The sequence below is a fragment of the Rhinoraja longicauda genome, unplaced genomic scaffold (genome assembly GCF_053455715.1).
Source record: "Rhinoraja longicauda isolate Sanriku21f unplaced genomic scaffold, sRhiLon1.1 Scf000865, whole genome shotgun sequence".
Lineage (NCBI taxonomy): Eukaryota > Metazoa > Chordata > Chondrichthyes > Rajiformes > Arhynchobatidae > Rhinoraja > Rhinoraja longicauda.
Window position 1 is genome coordinate 35001 of NW_027602081.1, and position 7500 is coordinate 42500.

A 7500-nucleotide genomic window follows, 5' to 3' on the forward strand; every position below is an offset into this window, starting at 1 on the left:
GTCGCGGCTGACTTGGCGGTACGAGCGTTCGGAAGTCCCGCCGGAATTGCGACGCTTCGAACGGTCGAGGCGGCCAATCTCGACCTCAGCGGCGGCACTGGCGCGATACACGTTTCTGCCGCCAGGGGGGGGGGGGGGGGGGGGGGGGGGGGGCAAGCCAGCCGGCCGGGGGCGCCCGGCGCCGATCCGGCGCTTACTCGACACGCTCGAGCATCCGAACCCGTCTTATCTACGGGACCGCCGTTGCCACTTGAACACCTTTCGCCGAGAGTATCCGGGCACCCCACCTACCCGCCGGAATCACGAACCACGAGGTAGAAGTCAGGAACCAACAGGAGAAGTCGTGAACTAAATGGCGAATTCATGAACCAAACGGAGAGAAGTCATGAACCGAGCGGTTTAGGGTCAGGGTGAGGGTTGTTAGGGTGAGGCCGTTAGGGTGAGGCCGTTGCTTCGAGCGGGAAGATGGGCAGCCCCGCCCCCCCCCCCCCCCCCCCCGTTGGGTGGAAGGAAACCTCTGCTGCGGGCCCGGCAACCATCCCGAACGGACCCGCTGGGTCCAAATGTCTGCCGCGGGCGGTCCTGCTGCGGTCGCGGGTTCGTTGGAAACCTCTCCTGCTGCTGGCATGGCCACCCTCCCCCCCCCCGCCCGACTGACGACCCTGCGGGCCCGGCGACCCGGTGTCCCGTTGCCGCGCGGGGAGTGATCCTCGGGGCCGTGCCGGGCGGGCCCAGCGACACGAAGAGAGTGGGGGGGGGGTCGGAGGGAGTGGCACTGGGGAGAGAGGGGTGGGGGAGAGAGTGCCCCCCCCCCATTAGGGGCGAGTTTATGCAGTCATCAGAGTTTATACCTAACCTCATGATGCTTTATTAGCCGGATAGGCTGTCTGACCTCGCCCCCAGTCCCTACTCCTTCCACTGGATTCTTCTTATACCCTCTTTTTCTTCGTGCCCCCCCCCCCCCCCCCCCCCCCCCCACGCAGGGAGGGTTCCAAGAGGGAGGAGGGAGGGAGGGAGTCCCGGGGCCGTGAGAGAGAGAGAGCCTCATTAGCTGCTAGGTTCACCTCATTAGCTGCTAGCTAACGCGTCAGACCTTTTACATTCTTTAGAGGATTGAAACCTCAGGGCCTTTAACCCCCGTTCACCGTTTACACTCAACGATCCTTCCGAACAAAACCCTTACACATCTGTCCGTCCAACTGACCCCCGAGATACCTAACACGCAGATTAACACGTCAGCGGTGATCGGCGTGTCATAGAGGAGTCACAAAGACGGGCAAAATAGAGTGGTTGAATAAAAAATACTCACTCAATTGGCCGTGATTTAACGTAGCACACAATGATGCCAAGCCCATGCAAAGTCCAGTGGCCCAAGCAAACAAATAAGATAGATCTGGCTCGGCGTTCCTCATCTCCACATCGTCACCCAGCACGCCGACGCCCAATAACAATTCCCCCGCAAATTGTGCACCTCGAGCGGCAGTACTTTAAACGGCGCCGTCTTCGGCGTGGACGGCATGAACCAAGTCGGCAAGCATCGTCACCCAGCACACAGACGTCCACTAACAATTCCTCCCCCCTGCAAATTGCGCGCCGCGAACGGCAGTACTTTCAAGTATGCCGCCTTCGGCGGGGACATCGTGAACCAAATCGGCAGGCAGGCGTCGTCAGCCGGTCGACCGACCCCCAGTTGCATTGCCCCAACGGCCATTGTGCACTTCGAACAGAACAGTGCTTTTAAAATATTCCGCCTGCCGCGTGTACATCATGAAACAAATGGAAAGGACGAACCGGGCGTGCAACCGATGCACGGAGAGTGACAGGTCGTCAAGCAAGTCCGTGGCAATCCGTCGGCCGACTCGGCCGCGGCCAGCAGAGGCGTTTTGGCCCGGGCGCGCCGAACTTTGCGCGCCCTCGGTATGCGTAACACTAGCACATGCCTTCAAAACTCACTACAAAATAACCCCAAAGTATGCCGCCTTCCCCGTGGGCCTTGTTACCAATATCTTGCCCTGCTTCCTGATGCCCTTATGGGGTCGGCTCTGTTCTTGCAGAACCCTCAGGTGGTGCAGAGTCTGGGCCATTTTATCAATATCTTGCCCTGATTCCTGATGCCCTTATGGGGTCGGCTCTGTTCTTGCAGAACCCTGAGGTGGTGCAGAGTCTGCGCCTTGTTATCAATATCTTGCCCTGCTTCCTGAAACCCTTATGGGGTTGGTTCTGTTACAAAACCCTCAGGTGGTGCAGAGTCTGGGCCACTTTATAAATAACTCTGCCTGCATTAGGGTCAGGGTCAGGGTTAGGGTTAGGGTTAGGGTTAGGGTTAGGGTTAGGGTTAGGGTTAGGGTTAGGGTTAGGGTTAGGGTTAGGGTTAGGGTTAGGGTTAGGGTTAGGGTTAGGGTTAGGGTTAGGGGTAGGGGTAGGGGTAGCGGTAGGGGTAGGGGTAGGGGTAGGGGTAGTTTGAACTACTGCCGCTCCAGGCGCGCACTGTGCGTGGGTAATTTTCAGTGGGCGTCGGTGTGCTGGGTGACGATGCCGCCCAGACTCTGCACCACCTGAGGGATCTGCAAGAACAGAGCCGAACCCGCAAGGGTATCGGGAAGCAGGGCAAGATATTGATAACAAGGCCCAGACTCTGCACCACCCGAGGGTTCTGCAAGAACAGAGCCGACCCCATAAGGGTATCAGGAAGCAGGGTGAGATAGTGACACCATTTGTAAAACCGGCAAATCCCACCCAGGAAACATTGCAAAAATTGGCCTCTAATGCTGGAACGTGGGTAAAGCCAAACAAACACGACACGTTTTAAAAGAACGTTACTAAAACAGCCTGGGATATGCCCATGACAAAGGATAGGCCGAACCTCACCAGAAAAAAAGAGAGGGAGACCACGGCAGAGCTGAGGGATAAACATGAGATGGTGATAAAACCAGCAGACGAGGGGAGCAGTAGGGTTACAAATTAATGTCAATATGGGGCCTGCTCCCACTGGGTAATAGACAAAAACATAGAACAGGGTGACAGGAGAGACTGGATAGCACAGAGGATAACCCGTGAGCGAAATAATGGGGTGTATGCAGTTCAATGTAAGGAGTGTACCTTACGGTACATAGGCGAAACAGGTAAAACAGCCTCAGCGGTGATCGACGTGTCAAAGAGGAGTCACAAAGACGGGCAAAATAAAGTGGTTGATTATAGACAATAGACAATAGACAATAGGTGCAGGAGTCGGCCATTCAGCCCTTCGAGCCAGCACCGCCATTCAATGCGATCATGGCTGATCACTCTCAATCAGTACCCCGTTCCTGCCTTCTCCCCATACCCCCTCACTCCGTTATCCTTAAGAGCTCTATCCAGCTCTCTCTTGAAAGCATCCAACGAACTGGCCTCCACTGCCTTCTGAGGCAGAGAATTCCACACCTTCACCACTCTCTGACTGAAAAGGTTCTTCCTCATCTCCGTTCTAAATGGCCTACCCCTTATTCTTAAACGGTGGCCCCTTGTTCTGGACTCCCCCAACATTGGGAACATGTTTCCTGCCTCTAATGTGTCCAATCCCCTAATTATCGTATATGTTTCAATAAGATCCCCCCTCATTCTTCTAAATACCAGTGTATACAAGCCCAATCGCTCCAGCCTTTCAACATACGACCGTCCCGCCATTCCGGGAATTAACCTAGTGAACCTACGCTGCACGCCCTCCATAGCAAGAATATCCTTCCTCAAATTTGGAGACCAAAACTGCACACAGTACTCCAGGTGCGGTCTCACCAGGGCCCGCTACAACTGTAGAAGGACCTCTTTGCTCCTATACTCAACTCCTCTGGTTACGAAGGCCAACATTCCATTGGCTTTCTTCACTGCCTGCTGTACCTGCATGCTTCCTTTCATTGACTGATGCACTAGGACATCCAGATCTCGTTGAACTCCCCCTCCTCCTAACTTGACACCATTCAGACAATAATCTGCCTTTCTACTCTTACTTCCAAAGTGAATAACCTCGCACTTATCTACATTAAACTGCATCTGCCATGTATCCGCCCACTCACACAACCTGTCCAAGTCATCCTGCAGCCTTATTGCATCTTCCTCACAATTCACACTACCCTCCAGCTTAGTATCATCTGCAAATTTGCTAATGGTACTTTTAATCCCTCCGTCTAAGTCATTAATGCATATCGTAAATAGCTGGGGTCCCAGCACCGAACCTTGCGGTACCCCACTGGTCACTGCCTGCCATTCCGAGAGGGACCCATTTATACCCACTCTTTGCTTTCCGTCTGTCAACCAATTTTCTATCCATGTCAGTACCCTACCCCCAATACCACGTGCCCTAATTTTGCCCACTAATCTCCTATGTGGGAGCTTGTCGAAGGCTTTCTGAAAGTCGAGGTACACCACGTCCACTGACTCTCCCCTGTCAATTTTCCTAGTTACATCCTCAAAACATTCCAGTAGATTTGTCAAGCATGATTTCCCCTTCGTAAATCCATGCTGACTCGCAATGATCCTGTTACTGCTATCCAAATGCTCAGCAATTTCGTCTTTTCTAATTGACTCCAGCATCTTCCCCACCACTGATGTCAGACTAACTGGTCTATAATTACCCGTTTTCTCTCTCCCTCCCTTCTTAAAAAGTGGGATAACATTTGCTATCCTCCAATCCACAGGAACTGATCCTGAATCTATATAGAACATTGAAAAATGATCTCCAATGCTTCCACTATTTCTAGAGCCACCTCCTTAGGTACCCTGGGATGCAGACCATCAGGCCCTGGGGATTTATCAGCCTTCAGTCCCATCAGTCTACCCAAAACCATTTCCTGCCTAATGTGGATTTCCTTCAGTTCCTCCATCACCCTAGGTTCTCCGGCCCCTAGAACATTTGGGAGATTGTGTGTATCTTCCTCAGTGAAGACAGACCCAAAGTAACGGTTTAACTCGTCTGCCATTTCTTTGTTCCCCATAATAAATTCCCCCGTTTCTGTCTTCAAGGGACCCACATTTGCCTTGACTATTTTTTCCCTCTTCACGTACCTAAAAAAACTTTTGCTATCCTCCTTTATATTATTGGCTAGTTTACCCTCGCACCTCATCTTTTCTCCCCGCATTGCCTCTTTAGTTAACTTTTGTTGCTCTTTAAAAGAGTCCCAATCCTCTGTCTTCCCACTCTTCTTTGCTATGTTATACCTCCTCTCCTTAATTTTTATGCTGTCCCTGACTTCCCTTGTCAGCCACAGGTGTCTCTTACTCCCCTTAGAGTCTTTCCACCTCTTTGGAATAAATTGATCCTGCAACCTCTGCATTATTCCCTGGAATACCTGCCATTGCTGTTCTACCGTCTTCCCTGCTAGGGCCTCCTTCCAGTCAATTTTGGCCAGCTCCCGCCTCATGCCTCTGTAATCCCCTTTGCTATACTGTAATACAGACACTTCCGATTTTCCCTTCTACCTTTCCATTTGCAGAGTAAAACTTATCGTGTTGTGATCACTGCCTCCTAACGGCTCTTTTACCTCTAGTCCCCTTATCAGATCAGGATCATTAAAAACACTCACTCTATTGGCCGTGATTTAACCTAGCACACAGTGTTGCAAAGCCCATGCAAAGTCCAGTGGGCCAAGCAAACAAATAAGATAGATCTGGCTCGGCGTTCCACATCTCCACATCGTCACCCAGCACGCCGACGCCCATTAACAATTCCCCCGCAAATTGTGCACCTCGAGCGGCAGTACTTTAAACGGCGCCGTCTTCGGCGTGGACGGCATGAACCAAGTCGGCAAGCATCGTCACCTAGCACACAGACGTGCACTAACAATTCCTCCCCCCGCAAATTGCGCGCCGCGAACGGCGGTACTTTCAAGTATGCCGCCTTCGGCGGGGACATCGTGAACCAAATCGGCAGGCAGGCGTCGTCAGCCGGTCGACCGACCCCCAGCTGCATTTCCCCAACGGACATTGTGCACTTCGTACAGAACAGTGCTTTTAAAATATTCCGCCTGCCGCGTGGACATCATGAACCAAATGAGCAGGCAGGCATCATATCATATCATATCATACACATACAGCCGGAAACAGGCCTTTTCGGCCCTCCAAGTCCGTGCCGCCCAGCGATCCCCGTACATTAACATTATCCTATACCCACTAGGGACAGTCAGCCCCCAGCACAACGACGCCCCCGCTAACAATTCCCCACGCACATGGTGCGCTCGAGCTGCAGCACTTTAAAGTACGCCGCCTTCGGCGGGGACATCGTGAACCAAAGGAGCAGGCAGCCATGGTCACCGCCAGCACAACGACGGCGCCGCTAACAATTCCCCGCGCACCTTGTGCGCTCGAGCTGCAGTACTTTAAAGTACGCCACCTTCGGCGGGGACATCGTGAACCAAAGGAGCAGGCAGCCATGGTCACCGCCAGCACAACCACGGCGCCGCTAACAATTCCACGCGCACCTTGTGCGCTCGAGCTGCAGTACTTTAAAGTACGCCGCCTTCGGCGGGGACATCGTGAACCAAAGGAGCAGGCAGCCATGGTCACCGCCAGCACAAGCACGGCGCCGCTAACAATTCCCCGCGCACCTTGTGCGCTCGAGCTGCAGTACTTTAAAGTACGCCGCCTTCGGCGGGGACATCGTGAACCAAAGGAGCAGGCAGCCATGGTCACCGCCAGCACAACCACGGCGCCGCTAACAATTCCCCGCGCACCTTGTGCGCTCGAGCTGCAGTACTTTAAAGTACGCCGCCTTCGGCGGGGACATCGTGAACCAAAGGAGCAGGCAGCCATGGTCACCGCCAGCACAACCACGGCGCCGCTAACAATTCCCCGCGCACCTTGTGCGCTCGAGCTGCAGCACTTTAAAGTACGCCGCCTTCGGCGGGGACATCGTGAACCAAAGGAGCAGGCAGCCATGGTCACCGCCAGCACAACGACGGCGCCGCTAACAATTCCCCGCGCACCTTGTGCGCTCGAGCTGCAGTACTTTAAAGTACGCCGCCTTCGGCGGGGACATCGTGAACCAAAGGAGCAGGCAGCCATGGTCACCGCCAGCACAACCACGGCGCCGCTAACAATTCCACGCGCACCTTGTGCGCTCGAGCTGCAGTACTTTAAAGTACGCCGCCTTCGGCGGGGACATCGTGAACCAAAGGAGCAGGCAGCCATGGTCACCGCCAGCACAAGCACGGCGCCGCTAACAATTCCCCGCGCACCTTGTGCGCTCGAGCTGCAGTACTTTAAAGTACGCCGCCTTCGGCGGGGACATCGTGAACCAAAGGAGCAGGCAGCCATGGTCACCGCCAGCACAACCACGGCGCCGCTAACAATTCCCCGCGCACCTTGTGCGCTCGAGCTGCAGTACTTTAAAGTACGCCGCCTTCGGCGGGGACATCGTGAACCAAAGGAGCAGGCAGCCATGGTCACCGCCAGCACAAGCACGGCGCCGCTAACAATTCCCCGCGCACCTTGTGCGCTCGAGCTGCAGTACTTTAAAGTACGCCGCCTTCG